Here is a 24,564-nt window from a genome sequence, read left to right on the forward strand (position 1 = left end):
ACAAATCTTTTATAACAAATACTCATTTCGGCATGTAGAAGCGGCTGCTAAAAATGTATTCCGTCGAGTTGGTTACGAGTAAACAAATGTGTAAACATTTCATTCCTAGGCAGTGAACATTATCTGTGGACCATTCTTGATGTTAAGACAAATTACAGAAACCTGAGATAATCGCGTAGTACTTGTTATTATTTCAAAGTCTTCTGCTATGTAAACAAAGCGTGTAACAAAGTTCAGCTTGAGTGTACGTTTTAAATTAGAGCCGTTGGTTCCACACACGATAACACCGAGTCTTCGAAAATCCCCGTCACTATTAATAGACCTACCTCTCCTTCAATAACAAGATCTTGAAGCAAGTCTGATAGCAGGAATGAATTTATCCATTCAAAGTTGTATTGTTTAAAAGAAATACTTGAAATTTAGAGATTTTAAACTGTTAATAATAATAATAATAATAATAATAATAATAATAATAATAATAATAATAATAATAATAATACAAATGGCTTTTAAGGAACCCGGAGGTTCATTGTCGCCCTCACACAAGTCCGCCGTCGGTTTCGGTTCCTATTCTGTGCAAGATTAATCCAGTCTCTATCATCATATCCCACCTCCCTCAATTCCTTTTAATATTATCCTCCCATCTACGTCTCGGCCTCCCAAAAGGTCTTTTTCCCTCTGGTCTCCCATCTAACACTCTATATGCATTTCTGGATTCGCCCATACATGCTACATATCCTGCCCATCTCAAACGTCTGGATTTAATGTTTCTAACTATGCCAGGTGAAGAATACAATGCGTGCAGTTCTGTGTTGTGTAACTTTCTCCATTCTCCTGTAACTTCATCCCTCTTAGCCCCAAACATTTCCCTAAGAACCTTATTCTCAAACACTTTTAATCTCTGTTCCTCTCTCAAAGTGAGAGTCCAAGTTTCACAATCATACAAAATAACTGGTAATATAACTGTTTTATACATTCTAACTTTCAGATTTTTTGACAGCAGTCTAGATGACAAAAGCTTCTCGAACGAATAATAACACGCATTTCCCATATTTATTCTGCGTTTAATTTCCTGCCGAATGTAATTTATACTTGTTACTGTTGCTCCAAGATATTTGAATTTTTTCACTTCTTCGTAGGATAAATCTATTATTTTTATGCTTCCATTTCGTACAATATTCAGGTCACTAGACGACGATGATGATGATGATGATAATAGTAATAATAATAATAATATTAATAATAATAATAATAATAATAATAATAATAATAATAATAATCTTTATTGTCATTGAGTGGAAAATTTCACTAAGACATTGTGAGTGTTACAATCTTACTACAATACATTTCATAGATTATACAAAGGATAAAATTTAATTATTAAAATAATATAAATATTTATGATTTATATAATATATAGTTAAAAGTACTATATTTACTAGATGAAAGACAGTATCAAGTACTAATTGTCATATATTTAATAACTGATTGAGAATACTACAAGAGAAATTAAAAATAAACTTTAAAATTGCTCATAGGGTAGTGCTATTTACTGTCTACATTATTACATTGAAATTTACTTATTAACTGATTCACCACTAGGTTTCATTCAAACTCTCACTACTAAAAACATTAATAAACAGCAGGATAACTGATAAGTTTGCGACTGCATTTTTTAAATATAATTATGTCCATTTCAAAAAACTCATTGATTGAGTAAAGTGGATTTTTAATTACCCAACTATACAATTTTGTTTTATAACTTTCAAGACCAAGAAGCTGAATTTTTATAGGGAGGTTATTAAACAATTTGATTCCAATAACTTATAATATTTTTTGTCACACAAAGTCTACAAAGTGGATAATCTAATATTTGCCTATTCCTCGTTGTATAATTGTGTACCTCACTTCTCATGTTTAATTCCTGCACATGTTCTTTCATAAAGACTAGAACATCATATATGTAGGCCACAGATTTATGACAATCCTAATAATAATAATAATAATAATAATAATAATAATAATAATAATAATAATAATAATAATAATAATAATAATAATAATAGTTTGCTTAACCCCCTCAGTCCTGAATTTATATTAAAAAAAAAAAAAAAACTGGTCACATAATTATTCTGGGAATCCAAAATTCCCAAATCAAGTCTTCACAGAAAATCAAAATTTGGGGACAATTTTGATCCCCTGTGGTTGTATTTGTTTGTTTATGTTGTATGTGTGTTGAGATGCTTTTGTAGAGTGTTATTTGTTCTGTACAACCACACAGGAGTATACAAATTCAAATGCAACACCTGCAACAACTTCTATATAGGAGAGACAGGCAAATTATTTCAAACACGTTACAAAGGACACATCACAGCCATAACAAAATTACAAAACACCTCCACATATGCAGAACACATCACAAATGCTAACCACACCTACAGAGACATCAACACAGACATGGAAATACTACACAACCAACCAAAAAGCCAGAAACTAAACACACTAGAACAATATGAAATATACAGACACACAAAAACACACCCCCAAAGAATTTCTCCACACACAACTCAATTTCATAATACACACACTCTTTGACTCCACTTTACACCACACGAACACACCCTCACAGGAAACAAAACAAGAGGCGCCAAGACCAGCAACGACCAGTTCTGAGGATGACCCATAATAGGTCGAAACATGTAAACAAGATACGATTTAACACAAGAAAGTCCTATCATACATATTCCGACGTGATACAGTGTTAAAAGTTGTGTAATCAAGATGTATGATTAAATTATTAAACTCGATCATGATTACAGTTATAACTTCAATTTGACTGCGTCCGTAAGAAATCGTTCAGCCTTTTCTTGAAAGTAGTTATTGCCTGGCAGCCCCTAATCTTCTGAAACAGAGAATTCCATTCACGGGAGACTGAGATAGTAAAAAAGAGAATGAATAGTGGGATGTTCTAGATGTACATATCAGGCAGAACGTCAATTAGAGGAAAAGAACCTCAGTCAGAGGAAATGATCCTATAACAACGAGAAATACTGGACAAGACGCCTGAGTTGCCACTTCGAATAGATAAGATACGAGGGTCATACTGAAAATCATGAGCAACCATTGTTATAAATCTTAATTTTTAATTTTTAGACAAACCAGGTATATCATCTTAATCTACAGACTTCTGTCACTTTTCAACATGGTCTCCGTATCTTTGCACAGATTTTTCCCGCCGTTCTGTAAGTTTGAAAATTCCCTTGCTGTAGAAGTCCGTTTCATCTTCCCGCACTGCTTTCCGGATGTCCTCCAGCGTCTCGTAGCGTTGGCCTTGCAGCTGCTCCTTTACAGAACCGAAAAGATAATAGTAGTCGGAGGGTGCCAAGTTGGGACTGTAGGGAGATTTCGGAAGAGTTTCCCACCCAAATGTTCTGATTTTCTCCACGGTGACACGATCAGTGAGGCCACTCATTATCGTGTTGCAGGATGATCTTCTTTCCATGGCGTTTCTCTCGCAATGCACGACGGAGCTTCAAACTATCTTAATATAGCGGATAGCATTTATGGTCTGTCCAGGTTCAAGAAATTCAACCAAAATGCATCCCAGAACTCATCAACTCTTTCCTTTTACGTTCCGTGGGGGCAATTCGAGGGCGACCGCTACAAGGCTCTTCTTGGATGTTCGTGTTCCCATCTTCGACATATTTCACCCATCTCCTAACACTGCTGGCGCCCATGCACACATCTCCGTATGCACGCTGAAGTCTGAGGTGAATTTCAGCAGCAGATTTTTCTTCTTTAACGAGGAATTTAATGACAGCACGGTATCGAAACGAACCATCGTTGTCGACCATTTTGCACACATCGCCTGTGGTCACATGATAGAAGTTAATGAAGTCACAATATGTCAATACATAGTGTAAAGTCTGTAGCTTATGATCATATAATCGTTTTTGTTACATTGTTCAAATTGAAATTATAGCAATGTGTTGCTCATGACTTTCAGTATGACCCTCTGTACATATTCTCCATTTCAGAGTTGTACAGATGATATTTTTAAATTTATATTATTGCAGCATTGGCAATATTATTAAGGGTATGTTAATTTGCTCATTTGTAAGTTATGGCTCGACGCCTGAGTACACAGCGAACCTTAGTGTAGTCAACCGGTGTGGGTATGGGAATGCGCCTAGCTTGATGGTTAAAACAATAGACCTTGGTCCTGAAATTCAATTTAGTTCAAAACAAAATGGCGGTATTGTAGTTTTTATGAAAAAGTGGCGTAAAATGTGAACATGCGCATATACTTCATAGTATATCAATTACCTGCATGCACAGTGCATTTTTGTATCCGCCGCTGAAATATCTATTTAGAAGGTATCCAGTCCTGTCAGACAGCAGGTAGCGGTGGCACGCGAGGAAAGGGAAAAAGAGTGCGGACGAGAATATACCTGGTGTGCTTGCACCTCAGTGCTCTGCCCGGTTCATTCTCTGAATGATTGAAATTCGCCAAATTCCGCGTAATATGCCGGTATCACCTTGGTGGCTCACGACCTGCGCGTGTCATGCGGCGTGCCCGGGTTAGATCCCCTGCTCCGCTCGGATGGGATACTTCAACAGATAGAATAGACTGCAGGCCTATAGGGGTAGAAGATAGAATTATAGGTAAGTGATGGTGAAGAATTAATTAGGGTCGTGAAGGAATCGGGTCGTGACCCTTGAAATTGGTACTATCCAGCTTTCTCTTGGAGGGTTTTGGGAAACTACAAAAATTAGTCAGTAATTAAAAGCAATGACTAAATCGGCATTAAATTGAAGCGGTAGCCGAAAAAAAACCCATAAATAAAAATCACGTTTCGAGAAAACAAAGATTGAAAGATTTTCATTCATTCATTCAGTGTTCTGCCCAAGGGCAGGTCTTTCATTGCAAACCCAGCTTTCTCTAATATTTTATATTTTCTGCCTTCCTCTTTGTCGCTTCACATGAGCCATATAGGCTACCTTAATGTAGTCTATCATCTGATATCTTCTTCTACCTCGAACTCTTCTCCCGTTCACCATTCCTTCCAGTGCATCCTTCAGTAGGCAGTTTCTTCTCAGCCAGTGAACCAACCAATTCCTTTTCCTCTTCCTGATCAGTTTCAGCATCATTCTTTCTTCACCCACTCTTTTCAACACAGCTTCATTTCTTATTCTGTCTGTCCACTTCACACATTCCATTCTTCTCCAAATCCACATTTCAAATCCTTCTATTCGCTTCTCTTCACTTCGTCGTAATGTCCATGTTTCTGGCCCATACAATGCTGCACTCCATACAAAGCACTTCATTAGTCTCTTCCTTAGTTCTTTTTCCAGAGGTCCGCAGAATATGCCTCTTTCTCTATTAAAAGCTTCCTTGGCCATTGCTATTCTCCTTTTGACTTCCTGGCAGCAGCTCATGTTACTGCTTATAATACACCCCAAGTATTTGAAGCTGTCCACTTGCTCTACTGCCTCATTTAGAATTCACAAGTTTATCTTTTGTATTTTTGTTCCTAAGACCATGCTCTTTGTCTTATTTACATTTATCTGCATCCCATACTGCTCACAGCTGTTATTTAGCTCCAGTAGCATATCCCATAGTATCATCTCCTCTTCTGTTAACAACACCATATCATCAGCAACTCTTATGCACTTTATTCTTCTTCCTCCTACTATCACTCCTCCCATGCTCTGAAAACAGTTCTTTACTAAATCCTCCAAGTAGGTGTTGAACCAGGGTAAGTGATAAAGGACATCCTTGACGTACTCCCCTACCAATTTCACTTTCTTCTGACATTTCTTCTCCTATCCTGACTTTGACTCGTTGTTTCACATAACGATTATTGAACAGTCTTCTCTCTTTTCAACCCACACCAATTTTTTTAGGACCTCTATCAGTTTATTCCAATCCACAAATACTACATACTACATACACTTCTTTATTCTTCTCTAGGTATCTTTCGCCGATTGTTCGTAGCAGTCCAATTGCATCTCTCGTACTTTTCCTTTTCCTGGAGCCAAACTGCTCTTCTTTCAAGTGTTCTTCCATGTTAGAATATAAATGTCGATTCAGTATTTGCAAGAGAATCTTCGCCGAGCGTAATATTAGACTGATAGTCCTGAACTCCTTACATTTCTTGGCATTATGTTTCTTCGGTATTGGAATCAACACTGTCTCCGTAAAATCTTCAGGCCATTCGCCTTTCTCATATATTTCGTTGCATAATGATAGAATTTGCTTCTTGTCTTCACCCAAGCATTTCTATTGGAGCATTTTATAGGCCCTTTTTCCAGAGAACAAGTTTATTTTGTCGAAATACTTTCAATATAATTATATTTTAGCAGTAATTAAACATCAGCATTGAACAGCACGCATTACAGAGGTTTACAAGTTGATAATCATTTTAATAAAATTATATTTCTTACATATATCTCATAGTTACGTCATAAATTGAACCGAATACGTGAAAATAAAGAATATCTGTTGAGTACATAATACAGATTACAGGTTATTTATTAATCTAGAATGGATTTACACTCACTTCAGAGTTTATCTTCAGAATACAGTTTACACTTTAGTGCACATCCTGGATGGACTCACTCACTTTGAGGATCATCTTCACTGATGGTTGCTAAATTCCACAACTACGCAAGGGTACACGGATTCATTCAATTAGCTATCCTGCCCTCTGTTTACATGATATTGAAATGAAACTACGTAAGAAAGTAGATTTTAAAAGACTTAATTAAACATTCTCCCAAAGAAGAGCCTATAGACCTATGGTCCCATTTTCCGGCTACCGCCTCAATTGCCGTAAACAAAATACCCATAGGCCTACATTCTGCTGTGTCATAAACTAATGCATGAAACAAATGACACTAGAGAACCGATTATCCACTGGTCACTATCCACCTTGACTTCTTCGTTTATCTCGCCTCAGATTTTAGCATAGTCAGGAAATCTTAGAACATATTTGAAGGTAGCAGTCAACCAAGCTACTACTACGTTTCATTTATTTTTTCACTGTGTAGGACTTTTATATGGATAGGAGATATCGACATATTCAAAAGGAAAACCTTAAAATTCAAGCTGAAGAATAACGTTTCAAAGCAGGAAATGGAGTACAAAATTTGATAAGATAGGGAATTAAACATTTGAAAGAAGTAGAGTATGTATTTCTTTAAAGATAAAGTGGATACATTTTAACATGAGTTAGAATCCACATCTACAAAGTGGAATGTTACCAGAAACAATCCAGAATTGCCAGCCAAATGGAGGAAGATAATTTGAACATCCGAGAAAGAGAAGAGCTGTTTACCGTTGTGGAGTAAAGGTTAGAATGTCTGACTGCGAAACGAGCGAGCCCAGTTCAAATCCTGGTTGGGACAAGCTACCTGCTTGAGGTTTTCCCCGAACCCATTCATTCATTCATTCATTCATTCATTCATTCATTCATTTATTTTATTCCATAGATCTTACATGAGCAATGAAGCTTTAAGATGTGGAACATGTCAACATTTTACAATATTACAATTACAATTTTTACAAATTTTTATAGTTTTACAATTTAGTAATTTTCTACAATTTTTACAATTTTGTACAATTTTTTTACATTTTTTTACATTTTTTTACATTTTTTTACATTTTGGCGAGATGTAGTGAGATGAGATGAGGTCCGAGGATTCGCCAAAATATTACCCGGCATTTGCCTTTTCGGTGGGGGAAACCTCGGAAAAACCCAACCAGGTAATCAAATCAAAGGGGTTGATGTCAAGGACTCGCCATAGACCATCCGGCTTCAGTCCCACGGCTGGGGAAAACCTCCGAAGAAACCAAAGTCCAAAGGGGGGTCCAACCCAAGCCCGAACGCAGCTCCGGATCAGCAGCCCAGCGAGTCTGTCGACTGACCAACATCGATGGCTCTACTAAAAGTATACAATACATAGCCAATCAGATTATTAAATTTACAAACGCAAACGATCATTCATAAGTTGAGCTATATTATAATACAAAACAATTTAATTAAATTTAAGGCATAAACAATTCAACCAGTTGTGATATACAGAAATTGATAATACATATCATGCAAACTACTTCAAATTACAAACAAACAATTTATCAGTAGAGCTATATAGATTACTATTCAATTTAAAGCATATACAATTCATCGGCCAAATCTATACAAATATATACAATACAAAGTAGCATACTTTCATTAAGCTATACAAATTTGTGCAATTAATATCAAGTAGATTAATTCAATTTATAATCATAAACAATTCATCAGTTGAGCTATACATATTACCATTCAATTTACAGTAGGTCTGTATACAATTCATCAGTAGAGCTACACTGACTAGTAATCATTTAAGAACATATACAATTCATCAGCCAAACTATACAAACATATACAATCAAATTAGTTCAATTTACAAACTTATTTTCGTTAAGCTATACAATTCATATGAAGTAGATTAATTCAATTTATAAGCTTAAACAATTCATCAGTTGACCTATACAGTATACTATTCAATTTACAGTACATACAATTCATCAGTTATGCTAAACAAAAAATACAATACATAGTAAACAGATTAAGTCAATATAAAAACATATTTTAGTTGAGCTATATAAAATTGTACATGTCATTTAAGTAGAATAATTCAATTCACAAGCATAAACAATTCATCAATTGTGTAGAAGGTATGAGTATGTAGAAATTTGGTTAATTCTTTTCTGAACCTTTTCTCGTTGTTCTTCAAATCTTTAAGATAATTAGGCAGTGCATTGAAGACTGTTATACATGAATAGCGAACTCCTTTTTTAAAACAGCTTAGACTAACAGAGGGTAGATGAAGATCTGATTTATGTCTTGTATTAAAATGATGAATGTCTTGATTAGTACTGAATTTATCTTGGTTCTTAATATACAGCATCATTACGGAAAGAATGTATTCACAAGGTAAAGTCAAGATTTCTAAGTTTCGGAAAATATTTTTACATGAGGTCCTTTTATGCACACCGGCCATTATTCTTATAGCTTTCTTTTGTAAAACAAAAACGTGTTTAGCTTCAGACGAGTTACCCCAGAATATTAAGCCATATTTCATTACAGAGTGAAAATATGCAAAGTATGACATTTTGAGTAAGTTTATATCACCAATAGTAGATAAGGATCTTAATGCATAACAGGCAGAGCTCAATTTACGAGTAATACATTCTATATGCGTTTTCCAGTTCAAGTGATTATCCAATTCTAAACCAAGAAACTTTGTGCTTATAGATTCTTTGAGATGAGTTCCATTTAATCGAATACTGTAGGAAACCTGAGCACTATTGTGTGTACTAAATTTGACTGCACTGGTTTTATCAACATTAAGTGCTAGTTTATTTGCATGGAACCATTCATTCATTAGATTCAGCACTGTATTAGAAGTGTTTATAAAATGATCGTATTGTTTGCTTGAAATAATTACACTTGTATCATCTGCAAATAAAATTACATGGGATGAATTGTTTATGGTCAAGGCTAAATCATTAATATAAACTAGAAACAACAATGGACCTAAAATTGACCCCTGCGGAACACCATGTTTAATATTTCTAAATTCTGAATAAGTAACTTTATGACTATTTGGTACATTTATTTCTACTTTTTGTTTTCTATTTGATAAGTACGATGTAAACCAACCCAACATCTCATCTTTAATGCCATAAAACTTCAATTTTTTTACTAATATACTATGGTCTACACAATCAAATGCTTTAGCCAAGTCACAAAAAATCCCACCTACATGTAGTTTCGAATTTAATGAATTTAGTATTTCATCCACCAAACTAAAAGCAGCATTCTCTGTCGATTTTTGTTTTCTAAATCCAAACTGTTCTAAAACTAATATATTGTTGGACTCCAGGTAATGATATAATCTATTATACATAACTTTCTCAAACACTTTTGAAAATGTTGTTAATAATGATATGGGTCTGTAATTAGCAATAGTACATTTATCTCCCTTTTTGTATATTGGTTTTACTATTGAATATTTGAGTCTTTCTGGAAAAATACCACATTGCATTGACAAATTGCATAGATAGCTTAACGGAGGGGATAATATTTCAGAACAAGCTTTCAGAACTTTACTTGGAATTTCATCATATCCAGAGGAATATTTTGTTTTTAGTTGTTTTATCACATGCATGATTTCTGCTGCGGTAGTGGGAATAAATTTGAGACCTAAAAACTCAGTGTTAAATGCATCAGTTAGGTAACCAAGTGCAGCATCTTCTGCACAATCTTGAATGTTTAAGTTCTGAATAATATTTATATAGAAGTCGTTAAAATGATTTGCAATTGATTTTGGGTTATCTATTTTACTATCATTGATTTTAATGCAAGTAATATTTTCACTCTTTGAATATCGATTAGTTTCATTTTTAATAATATCCCAAATAGTTTTAATCTTATTATCTGAATTTTGTATTTTTTCATTCAGATACATTTTCTTTGCATCTTTTATAACTTTTGTCAAAGTTTTACAGTAATTCTTGTAGTAATTAAGAACATGAGGATCATCACTATTCCTACTCATTAAATATAGATTCCTTTTTCTAGCACATGATATTTTAATTCCCTGAGTTATCCACGTGTTTTTACTTTTACATTTTTTCACCACCTTGACTGGAAAACATTCATTGAAATAATTCGTAAATGTAGTGAAAAATGCATTAAATTTAGTATTAATATCAATGGTATCGGTACTATATACATTTTCCCAAGATTCATTTTGTAGACATGTATTTAAATGATGAAGAGATTCAGCATTTATAATCCTTTTTTTTATTTTTAGATTAACACTTTGGAATTTTTCACTCATATTGAAAACACTTAGAATTTGTGCATCGTGATCAGACAGGCCATTGACTAATGGTACTGTTGAATAGGAATTAAATCTACTTTTATCTATAAATATATTATCAATGGCAGTACTACTTCCAGCTTGTGTTCTGGTTGGAAAACTTACTGTGTGACTAAGATTATAAGTTTCAAGAAGTGAGTTTAATTTTCTTTTACGTGAGCTTTCTGATAGATAATCTATGTTTATGTCACCACAGATTACAAATTCGGTATGTGGTTTATAAAGTCTTTTCAATAATGAATCTAAGTTAGTTGTAAATTTCTTATAATCTCCCATTGGCGCCCTATAAACACATAAGATAATTAAATTTGATATCTCATAACCAATTTGTATTCCACAGATTTCAATATCTTGTTCAAGGCAAAAATCAGATATATCAATTTTACTAAATAATAGATCCTCTCTGATAAAAATACAGGCACCCCCTTTTTGGAAGACATGTCTACAGAAATGGGAACCTAATACATATCCATGTAAAGACAGTTGTAGTATTTCCTGTTGCTTCATGTGATGTTCAGTTATACATAATATCTGAGGTTTATGCTTTTGAGTTGCTAAAGAGCAAATTCTAGGTAACTTTCGGCGTTGGACCCTAGCCTCATTTCGCTGGCATTATCACCTTCATTCCACAGGTAACCATAGCAGCTGATGAAGCGTCGTAAAGTAAACTTTTTTTTTTAAATGAGAAGGCAGGAAAAGGCATCAACCTGAATCTTGACAATCACGGTAATGCTGGTATTTTTCAATGTATCTTTTCATCCGATTTTCTAGACAGATCGCATGCAGGTTATTTAATATTGGAGCTGTTACGAAAAGCATGAATTAACATGAGAATGGTAACTGATCTTCGAGTCTAAGTCTGGCGTTTTCTCCAAGTAGGCCTATACAGGAAGTCATTGTCCCAGTGGTTATGCTTTTTAACTTGTAATATTATCCAGATGAATGTAGACGAGTGGTTGTCAAAATGTTGGTGACTTTTCCATTCAACGTATGTTCAAGTATGGCCTGTCGGGTGGTCTGATGCGAAACTTTACTGTAGAAATTGCTGAACGTGTGGAGATTAATCTTACACACATATTATGAGTACATTGTAATCTCTCAGGTGGTTATAGGTTACATATGTCTGCAAGGAATTACAATAATTAAAATGGGGATCACAAGCTTCTGAATAAGAATCTTTGTTAGGGTAAATGGTAGGAATTTCCTCATCTGGTTTAAGAATGGAGCAACAAAGATATTTTCTTACACATTAGATATTTACTAACTTACTACCACAGAAATCAAATAAAACAAATCTAATCGACATGAATATCGTACTCGAAGAAAAAAGTCTACTTTCTCATTAATTGAGCCTAAATGTCGTACAAGTGCAGCACTTGAACATGGCGCTAGTTTCGGCCCCAGACTTTATAATAAAATTACAAACCATTTTCAAAATTTGATATATTTTAAAATTGAAGCTTTTAAAAAAGAAATTTATAAAATTATTCATGATATATAATATTAACATTTGTGTGTATTTTTTTACTTTTTATTTCTGTCGCCTATATTCATGTTTTTATTGAATATCACTGGCTTCTGTCTGATTGTCAGTTTATTTGAAATGTGTTTTTTTCTCTCATTTTCTCTTTCTTCTTTTTCTTTTTTGCTCTTGTGTGTTATTTATTGGTTTAAATTAAGTTAATTACTGCATTTACTGTAGTAAACTGTCTTTGTAAATTGTATGTTACATTATTGGCTAAGAACACACCGTACAAGAGCCTGGCTCTTACGGTAATGGCTAGAAACATTTTTGTTTTATAATTTTAATTTGTACTCACTTTGCTAGCTAAATAAATAAATTGATTTTTCAGTAAAATTATTCTATCATTTACACCAGCTTTTTTCTTACACGGCAGAGGGTATTCTAAAAAACGAAAATAACAAGCTTATTTAATCGGTCTGTAATTTTAACCAGTTTACATCTTATGGGAAATAGGTAGGCCTATGTCATGATGAAATTTCACTGCATTTACCATGTTTCTGTAACCTTGGAATTATGAATTGTAATAACAGTGTTTAGTTTGTGAGACGCTTTTCATAGTGTATAAGAACGATATACAGTAAATAATTTACAACTTTAAGAAAACGTTTTCTGTTCGTCTACCTGCTTCGTATTTCTGCTTTCATAAAACAAGTCCGCGCTCGAGTATTGTCTTCGTTTAGCATCTGGGAAGTTCATGAATTGAATACGTAGCTCGCAAGCTGAAGGGGAGAGTGACAAGGGGAAGGCGAATTGGGATGGACACGAACAACGAGTGACTACGGAGAAAACGCGAAACTAGTTTAACCACAAAGTTCTGAGCACTGAAGTTGATGGTGGTTCAGTGAGGGAATTGAAAACTGATACAATGTTTGTCATTAAATAACATTTTCTCAATATAAAGAGTCTCAGTTCTGAAGAAAATTGGCTTGAATTGGAAAGAGAACAGGCTATTCAGTAATCTTCATACTAAACAACAAGTCCAAGTCAAGATAGGAGGCGAAATGTCAGAGGGAAGTGAAATAGAGACAAAAGTACTTTATCACCTACTCAGTTCAGCATCTACTTCGAGGATTTAGTGAAGAACTGTTTTCAGAACATGGGAGGAGTGATAGTAGGAGGAAAAAGAATAAAGTGTATAATATTTGCTGATGATATGACGTTGTTAACAGAAGAGGAGACGATACTAAGGGATATGTTACCGGAGCTGTGAATTGTATGGGATGAAGGTAAATGCAAACAACAACAAGACGAAGACCATGGTTATCGGAATTGTCTGGGTCACTGGCTGAAAATAAACTGCCTATTAAAGGACGCAATGGAATGAATGGTGAATTCGAAATGAGACAGTGGAACATTAGTGGATAGTTTCAAATATTTGAGGTGTACTATAGCCTATACAACTAGTAACATGAGCAGCTGCCAAGAAGTCAAAAGGAGGATACCAATGGCAAAGGAAACTTTTAATAGAAAAACGAGCATCTTGCGTATTTCTGGAAAAAAATAGAACTAAGTAAGAGACTTGTCAAGTGCTTTGTGTGGCATTGAATAGAGTAGAAACACGGATATTACGACGAAGTGAAGAGAAGCGACTAGAAGCGTATGAAATGTGGATATGGAGAAGAATGGAACGTGTGAAATGGACAGACGAATAAAAAAGTTAAGCTGGATTGAAAAACGTGGGTGAAGAAAGAATGATGCTGAAACTGATCAGGAAGAGGAAAAGGAATTGGTTTGGTCACTGGCTGAGAAGAAACTGCCTACTGAAGGATGCACTGGAAGGAATGGTGAACGGAAGAAAAGTTCGGGGCAGAAGAAGATATCAGGTGATAGAGAGTATTAAGATATATGGATCATATGCGGAGACTAAGAGGAAGGGAGGAAGTAGAAAAGACTGGAGAATGTTGGGTTTGCAATGAAGGACCTTCCCTTTGGCAGAAAACTATGAATGAATGAATGAATGAAAGGGTCATTATAATTTTGTCATTATGGAATACTTATGTACAGTCACAAACTGCTTACTCTCTGCTTGGTCTAAATCCAATCTTCAACTACTTTATAACTTGAATGTTTTGCATTCTAATTTTTACATTATTCTAAATTAATTTTAGACGTAACATTTTGTGATAATGTTAATTTGTTTTTTTTTTTTCCCCTAAGTGTGAGCGATACCATTTTCCATAAGACACGAAATCAGCACTCTCGTCTTGTGGTGGTACTCAAATCACATGTTAGACTATAATAATTGAATATGAAAACATCCTCATTAGCAGGTAAATGACTTTTACTGTTTCCCTTTTGAAACTAAAAACAGACCACGAAGGAATCAATAGACCAACCTCGTCATGTGTGAAAGCCATAGATTCTATCTAGTTCAAATCATATACAGAGTCTTAAAAAAGTATACATTATTTTAAGAGGTGATAGTATGCATCAAAACAAGAAAATAATGTCTAATAAACATGGGTCCTACAACGGTAGACCCTACTTTCTGAGATCTGTACACTTGTTAATAGGAGGTGCTCAATGTGACGTCCATTCATGGCAATGCATTTTTCTGCCGTAAAATACAGCAGACTACCAACAATCATACCGTAGTTGATAACTACTTCCTTAACTTCATCGGTGGAAATGCTAAGGAGCAAGCGAAAAACCCTGTAATGCGTAGGGTCTCGGCCTTGTAAGGGGCCCAAAGTCCTCTTTATGTATAAGGTGTAATGAAATGACAAATCGACTCTCCCAAGTACTAACATTGTAACTCAATTTTTTATGGTTTTGAGTTGTCCTAGTTTATATGGTCTTAAATTGTTTCTTTTTCTCCCAATACTATCATTGTATAGCTCTAAACCTTCCCAATTGTATGGAAAATCTTATTGTTACTCTACATTTTTGTATACATTAATTTACACGATCATTTTAAAACTTCATTTTCATCTCCTGAAAAAGTAAAAAATGAGTTACAGTGTTAGTACTTGGGAGGGTCGAAATTATGTATTAACTGTAAATTTAATGTTTTGACAAAAATATACCATTCTGTGTTAAAAATTGTCTTTAACGAAATTCATGACTGCCTCCGTGGTCTGTTGTTCAGCATGCTGCCCTCCAGATCTGGAGGTCTCGGGTTCGATTCCCGGGCTCGGCTCTCTCTGAATTTTTCTTGAAGAAGAAAAATTGCCTGAATGTCTAGAGTCTGCAAATTTGTATAAATGTGAGTGTGATTGCGAGTATGCCAGGTTAATATTAATTAGCCAATCATCAAAAATATAAAATACAATATATCAGGACTGTCGCTGGGCAGTAACCTGAATACAAGTTTCAGCGTCACATTGTTGACAAGTAACTCTATATCTGTTAGCACAACCATAAAGCACTAATATATGCTACAGAGTTAACAACAAGAAAAAAAAAAGAAAAAAAAAAGACGGAATTCATATTTAAGAGATATTTTGAAAAAAATCTTAAATGATTTAATTAAATACTGTATAATTTTACTCTGAAACCATTCTCCATTCTTGCGTAAGGCAACCACAATGGGTGGTCTAAAATGCATTGTTATTTGGCGACTTTATTGCGGGCACAACACTTGGCTTCCTTTTCCGACCCTGTTAATAGGTTTGCAGACACTAAGTCTGGACCTCAATTCTCTTCAGTTAACACGTACAGGTGCCATAAAACGTGCCGAATCACACTTTGAGTGGTAGTTTATCAAAAATATTTCTGCTTTAAATTCGGAGCTCCAAATTTTTCCACAAAGAGTGTGGGAATAGCTAAGCTTCGTCCTCGTCTTAGAGATAATTTTTGCCAATAAAATCATGTGGAGAATATGGAGTGTGTACAGCTGCCAGTCATTTTTTATTTGTTCTGGAACCTGGCTCGGGACCTCGCAGACTGAGGGTGGCTGTGGAGTGAAATGGTATAATGGTGAGGAGAAGCGATAAAAAAAACTCTCACGCCCACTATGTCCACTACAAATTTCTTCTTGGCCCAGAAGGGGATCGAACCCGGGTCGCCATGGTGGGAGGCAGAGAGTAACCTACGTAAATTATTCTATTACAGTCAAAACGTTGGTAACACCAAGTATCACATGATTGACAGACAGAATTCAGTAATCAGCTCTTATTTAAGACATCGAGTTGTCACTGTCAGTTTCAGTATATTGCTTAGTCGAGGTCATGTGATTTTAATAACGAGTGATGCATCTTAAATAAAGAAAGGCGGTTTCAAGGAATAAATAAAGAAAAAATAGTTACCATTTTTTTTAAATAACACAGCCATGATGGTGATAAACTTAAGTGTGTGGAAACTGCAAATAAAAATTGCTACAAGGTCTTCGTCAAATAAAATAAAATAAAGATAGCCAATCATATAAAACGATATAAGATACTTAAATCAAAATATATTACAATTCAAGAGCACAGGGGAAAAACGTGATAAGTCCAAAATGTTCGATTTTCTGTTTTAGATATCATACAATAGCTCAAGTAGAGTAGATTTGTGTAAGTTAACTATACAGGATAACAACGTCATTAGTCCAAAGAATTTTGAAGAAAGAACCCGAAGACAATAGACTGTAATGGACCTTGAAACTTTTAACTTGCTCTCCTGTAAATTCAGTAAAACATGGCATCAGTTTTTTCTCCTTGTACTCTTCATTTACAAAAACATTTTTTTATGCCGAGGGGACAAATAAACCAAATTCGTGTAGGCTGTCTGTAGTTTGAAGAAGAAATTTCTATCGATTTCAAAACTCATGTTAATCCTACCGATAAGAGTCCAATATAAGTGACAGTGAAAAAAAATTCATTATTCGCAAGAGACAATGCCAAGACGTGACGTTATAAAGTGTTCTTTATTCGTAAGGAAGCATGCAAAGTAACAGCATAAAAGTGTTCTTTATTCGTAAGGGACCGTGCCAAATGACACTATAAACATATTTATTGCTCTTAAGTGACAAATAAAATAAAATTCTTCATTTTTTCTTACTAATGACGGGTACTTGACTCTTCATTATTTACCCATATGAATCCAGTTATGTAGACTAATTATTCACAAAAGAAAATGCCAGGTGACGGTGTTTTTGTATTTTTTTTCTATTTTTTTTTCGGAGGAGTGTCTGAAGGCTAGCGCCTCAGTCTGAGACTTATTGTGCAACCTTCTTATATTATGCGATGATCGTTGGAGTCCTTAGGACCGCATTCCTGTGACTATGTGGTTCACTGTTTGGTGCCACCTTATCGATTCAGCTACAGCATCCAGTTCTGGCGGAGTCTGCGAAGGCAGGAACGCTCCTTTGTCTCCTGTTGATGTTTTACAGCCTCGTCAAATCGATGGCATCTGTTCGAAATTCACGTACTACGTCTTGCTACATATATTTACCTGAAGATCGCTGCACCGTAGATACTAGTATTCACTAAAGCGCCATCTGTTCAAGGAAGCTACACTCCCTGGTTTACCGTAGTCCGCTGTGAATGCCCCTATGCCTCCCGGGGATCTGTGCGGGATTAGCGGCTGTTTCGGTCCCACATTTTCGGTAAACAGACAGATAGGTAACAGATGTATGGGTACCTGACACTTCGGCCACGCTTTTTCAGTCATTGGTATCTTTGGGTCACTGCATATTGGTAATGACTTTTTGGGTAGCCTAATTATGGCATATTGATACCTACTTCGGTCATTATACCTCAAAATAAAATGAAATGGAAGGAATAATTATTTTTATTGTAGAAATTGCACAGAAATTTACTGTCTGAGTAGGTACTATTTCATTTCTTCCTCTTCACTATCACTATCAGCCGCACGCTCACTGGGGTTGATCTTCAGTTTATAGGCCAGTGTCCTTAAATAAACATCCAACTGTTCTCTGGTGTTGTAGTCCTCGTAGCTTTCCACAATGGACACGATTTGCTCCTGGTTCTTGATGTATGTTTTGTTCAGGAGAGGCCTTCCGTTTCTTTGCAAATAGTTTTTTTTTCTTTTTTTTTTTTTCCGATGCTAGGAAATGATTTTACTTCTACTCAGAAATTGTATTGCATTTTGCAAATTATTTTTCCCGTTGCTAAGAAATGTAATTCAAATTAAATTTATTTCATAAGCAATGACCAAGTAACATGAGTGAAACAAAGCAATGACAAAAATGATAAAGTGACCCAAGTGACCGAACTGCTGTACCAAAAAATTCGTGGTTACGGAAATGGCCTGTTACCGAAAGTGCTGTGCCAAACATTTCGTGGGACTGAAATGTCTTAGTTACTTAAATGGTCTAGTACCAGAAATGAAAATTGACCCAAAAAGATGGACCGAAACAGCCTGAAACTCTGTGCAGCTCACCCAGACATGGCATCTGTTGGCGAATCACGATACCACGTCTATCCGATCTCCTAGTCGACCTGAAAATATTGTAGATGATAGATGAAGTTGAAGTTAATGAAGGCGAAATGAGGCCGAGGTTCAACGCCAAAAGTTACTTAGCAATTTTGCTTCAAGTGGTTGAGGGGGGGGGGGGTAACCTTGGAATAAACCCCAACCAGATAATTTGTCTCCAACTAAGATTTTAACCCGGGCCTGATCGTTTTTACAGTAAGGCATGCTAAACGTTACTTCGCAGCAGTGTACAAGTGACGGTATAAAAGTGTTCGGAGTAATATCAAGGGACAATATAAAAGTGATCTTTATTCTCAAGGAACAATGCCAAGTGACAGTATTATTTATAAGGGACATTTCCAATTGACCTGTTTATTCAAATTTATATTAATATTAATAATGCAACGTTAGGTAGGACGAAAAATTTATTCGCAGATAGATAAGGATATTGCAATGGGAGACCAAGGATATTACCTTGTGGAGGGAGCTCAGAATTAACAGTAATTAAACGTAACAGTTACGAAAATTAAAATATGAGGTTTGCGTTATCTGCTAACAGAACGTTTTTCTTTGATATATTTACAGTTAAAAATAAATTATGTTAACACATATTTATATTTCCTGTGAAATCTAGAAATTCAGTTTTATGATTGCTGTTACATTTTACTTAAGACAGTTTGATAATGAATATATGAAATAGTACATACTTTTTAGTTGAAATGGAGTTACATAAATATACGAAAGTAGATAGCAAGCAAGTAACGCAGAATAAGGAAGTTCATAACTTATCATTGTAATGTGAAAACAAATGACTACGACAAGCTTCCGTGAAAGTGAAAACTATCACTACATTTTATGTATTACAAAGGGCGAAAATATGTTAGCAGTGGCAACATAAAAATATAAGATTACAAATTCATCTTCGTCATCGCAATAATCACCATCACCATTATCACATTATCACACACACACACAGATATGTACATACATTTTTCCTCTAGATGTCATAATTTATGTCCTCTTTTGTAGCTATTTTCATGTCGTGTTCATACATAATAATTGTTCCAATGTGGCAAGTTGATATGGAAATAGAGACAAGCTGACGATGCCGCAGGTTCCTTGACCAAATTGTTCTCACAGGACTCCTCCCTTGATCGCTCCCCCTCGTACAACAGTTCCCCGACAACAATAAGCTCTGCTGAGTCACAATAGCTGTCTTGTCATCTCCTAGTTTCGAAAACTCTGGCACAAGATATCATGTGTCATGTGTACCAACTAAACATCTGTTTTCAATTCCTGCTCACCTAGACGATTATAAAGCGAGCGAATCCTGTTACTGGATTACGTTTCCAACCCTCTAGTCTAAAGCATAAAACGACCAAAACCACAAGACGGAGGAAGGAATAAAAGAAGGTCCAATCTCCTGTCTTCGAAGTGAACAACAACAGTAAAATCGTTGTGTTTCGATGTTTTCTTACTGTGTGTTTGTTATATCAGTTGTGTTGCGAGGCTTTTAAAATCACAGGCCTAATTATGAAGTTCTTTTTCCCATTATTTTTTCAGAATTAGTTTATGATTGCTTCGGTCTCCCTATTTCCTTTATTTCGTGAGGTCTGTACTGTAATAGATGCTTAAGTATTTTATGTCAGTACTTAAAACATGCTTGATCGTTAACAAGATAAAAAATTACTATTGAACAATTTTATATACAATGTATATTATTGTATACATATAAAGGCCTATTGCGATAATACTTGAATTCAGTAAACCTGTTTATTCAAATCGTGGCGCCATAATGACCAATAATATGCATTTAACTTTAAACGCTGTTTTCCGAATTCTATATTTTCCAAGTTATTATTACCTCAAAATCTGTGCTTCAGTGGCTGGCCATGATAATATCTTTGAAAAATATTGGAGTGCAAGAGGTCAAATGACTTTATTGTCAAACGCCTGGCATTAGAAAACAACAAACAACATTAGTACACTTCGTAGAAAAACTATTTGAGCTAAACTTACGAAACTTTTAGACTATTTTATTACAGATGTAGTAGGCTAATGCTATAGGTATCCTACAAACAGAACTCAGCTCGGACTCCTCGCGGCGCACATGCTATACCCCTCTTACTCCCCTGCAGTAGGCTTGAGAGCATGCTGGAAACGGGAGCATACGTCATCTGCGCGAGACATTTACGCCCGCTGGTTTCTGCGCACCGAGTTTTCCTTGTTGGATGCCTATACCTTATCACATTTATTGAAATATATCAAAATTATTATGACCTACATATGAGAAAAGTAATAACTTTTAAAATTATTAAAAAATTAAATTATGCCCCAAGTTCATAATGCAGGCTTGGACAAGGGAACAAGCAATTATAAATAGTTGGTTATTGATTTAAGAATTATTTTTTTTTTCAAAATGACATAGTGAGATCACACAATACATAGTTAGCCATTTATTTGTTGAAAAGGACGTCCTTTAACTGGCTACTACTGAGATGGATGAAAATATAAGTTGCATGAGCAGATGGGACGGGATCATAGCGCCATATATTGAAATGATGAAATTCACGTCGAGTAGCCTCAAAATTGTCTGTCGTTCTTATAAATGTTTCTCATTGCAAAAGCACGTTGTGCACCGCTCCACTTTTCTATGCTGACTAAATAGCATTGCATTGACAAAAGAATGTGCGCGCAGTTTGTCGCTCTCAACTGTGCTGTGACAGCTATAGTACGCTCCTTAAAATAGCTCGTTCCTCTGCCGGATCTTGTTTTTGAAGCAATGATATTATTTCTGATTAGAGCGATTTCAAAGATTATGTGATTAAATTTTTTTTGAAATCTGAAATGTAGAAAAAGAGAAAATGGTACCGGCGTATGTGTTATGTACCGTAATTATTAATGAAAACTTAAGTTACTAATTTTTTCAAGACGTACTGTATTATAACTTCTAGTAGGTAGATATTTAAGCAGTACAGGATTGTTTCCGATTTCTGATAACGAATTTGAATGACTTTATGTGCGTCAGGAATCACACCTACAGCTGAATTGCGGCGAGAGGTGACAGACCAGTAGTGAGTGATTTCATAATCAGAGTACACGGTGTATCACAGTAGCAATGCCCAAGGATTGGGAGGGGTACATAACAACTCTTTCCGATGCCAAGTACAGTTACGTGAAAATCATAGGAGCCTGCAAAACATGTGGTTTCGTTATTTCCAAGAAAGACATCTTGTGTGTACCTAATAAGACTGGCAAAGCTCGGATGGGATTAATTCCAGAGTGGAAAAAGCAAGCAAATCCACCCCTCGTCAAAAGTCGTCACATCCCACGAGATGATACAAATTAATTCCATTCGATCTTTACCAATCTTATCAAGTACACAGAAGATGCCTTTCTTGGAAATAACGAAATCTCGTTTATGCAGGCTTCTTTTATTTTCACTTAACTGTACTTGACATGGGAAAGAGTCGTAATGTACCCCTCCCAAAAAGGTTCGATTTTCTTGGGAATTTCTACTGTGAATCGCCGTGTACTCTGACTATGAGATCACACAGTATTGGTCTGTCACCTCGCGCCACAGTTCAGCTGTCGTGTGACTCCTGACGCACATGACGTCATTCAAATTCGTTATCAGAGATCGGAAACAGCCCTGTAGAAAGAGAATATAAGCAAAAAAATTCATGTAGTTGTATTAGAACCTAAGTTACGACGAAATAATTTGTCATATTCTCATAACTTTCGTATAGCTTGACAACTAACTACACTTAATGTTTATATTTTGTTATTTTTTTTCTATTAGAGCTGTTCCAGTTTCATCATCCAGCTTTCGGCCTACCTGAATTTCTTCTTTTTTGAGATTTATACACTAATATTTGTACGTATAAGAGTTCTGCATGGGAACATAAACGTGACTTTTTTTATTGAGCTCTGTAGAATAATATTATGTGTTTTTTTTTTCTATTATAGCTTAGTTATGTAGTATATTTCTTATGTGTTCATTCTTTATTCTGTGTATTCTTAAACACCACTTTAAAACTACAACATTTAATTTGTTTTCCTGGCTGACTTTTCTTCTTCTTCTTCTTCTTCTTCTTCTTCTTCTTTCCTCCACTTCAAGTTTGAGCAAATTTCCTGTCCCTTCCGCCTTCATAGTGAATCCAACCTCCTACCATATTTTTTTGTGGTGACCCACATCTTTACTTCCAGAAGTTGTGTACCCATAAGTAGGATTTAGAAGTTGTAGATTATTATTCATTCTTTGAATGTGTTCAAGTTATTTATGTTTACATCTTTGTATTTCTTCGTTAATGGATTTTACAATCTTATTATTTTGTTGTTTATAGCCTATGATCTAATTTTGTGAAACTTTTAGTTCTCATTAAACGTTTTATCTCTGCCTCTTGTAATGTACTTTGGATTCTTGTGATGTGATCCAAGTGTAACTTTTATAATGATAAAACTGCTTTTGCAATTGTTTTGTAACAGTTTACTCTTGTTTATTTTATTATAATTTTTTATATTTTTTAAGATATTGTGTATGCTTCCACATATTGAATTAGATAATTTATGACTTTATAGTTCCTTAGGTCTATTCCACATCCCAAGAACGGTGTCAAATGAGGAACTTGTACTTGAAGTAATCTTTTATTTATTTTATTTTATTGTTTCCTCAAATTTCGAGATTGCCCTAGATAAAGCATACCAGGTACATGTAAATAATAAATTAAGATAATGCATTAAATGCAGTGTTATGTAACTTCAAATTTACAACATTGGAAAATACTGATAAGTTAAATAATTAAAGTAGATAATAACAATGGTTTTTATGTATTTGTAGAGAAGCCTGGTAGTGGCAATAGTTATTTGTTTTAAAATATATAGGCCTATTTGCAGGGAGAAAGATTTTCATAATTTCGCTAGGAAGCCTGGAATTGTTCTTGTAGCGCCAATGAATAGACTCACTACTTCTAGATAATCGAGTTCGTATTTTTCTTTTTAATAAGGTATGGTAGGTATATAAATGCTCTGCTTTTCTTGATAGACTTCTAAAGTCTGGGACTGATGGCTTTGAAATCTGATGGTTCAGTCAATTTTGTTTTTGAAGGCAATTATATCGATTCTTCTGTGGCTTCCATTTTCTGCTAGGTCTTGGACTTATTCGAAAACCTGAAAGCCATTATCTCTTAGTGCTATAGCTATAATGGAGCGAATGTTATGATGACGCGTATTCCTTGATATATCACCGTGGGAGCAGGATCCCAAAACGTGCGCAAGAGTTTCTATCTCTCTGTGGCAGCGCCTACGGAAGTGATCGTTTTGAGATCGTCTCGGTGCAGATCTAATTGCAGAAACATTTGTCATCATCTTGATAGTCTCTCGCAATTCACTGCTTGATAGTCTACGATGGTCTGGGATCCTGAGTTGGCGGGTGTATACTTCTTGTAGAAGCATACACCTTTCCCTTTCTGCTGCAAATTATTCCACTCTTGGAAGACTCTTATTCTTAGCTTCTTTCTCACTTTCCTTGTGTCGATAATATCCAGGCGAGAATATTTAAGATGATCGGATGATGGGATTTCAAGTGACTAGTGACAGAGATACTTCCATGTTCGTTGTAACGTATATATAATCATTATTTGAGAGCCTTAGCACTTTATATATGTTACACTTTCCATTTTGTACAGAAGAGTCTCATATATTGCATATATACTGTATATATATATATCCAGAATGCCATTATT

The 24,564-nt window shown here is 35.1% G+C and overlaps 1 protein-coding gene across 1 annotated transcript in view; it reads left to right on the plus strand.

Moving 5' to 3' along the window:
- LOC138709222 (uncharacterized) overlaps positions 1-24,564 on the plus strand; it is a 385,380-nt gene that overhangs the window by 151,015 nt on the left and 209,801 nt on the right. The gene's annotated exons all lie outside the window — the stretch shown is intronic.

Source organism: Periplaneta americana, chromosome 11 (genome assembly GCF_040183065.1).
Source record: "Periplaneta americana isolate PAMFEO1 chromosome 11, P.americana_PAMFEO1_priV1, whole genome shotgun sequence".
In the NCBI taxonomy this organism is placed as follows: domain Eukaryota; kingdom Metazoa; phylum Arthropoda; class Insecta; order Blattodea; family Blattidae; genus Periplaneta; species Periplaneta americana.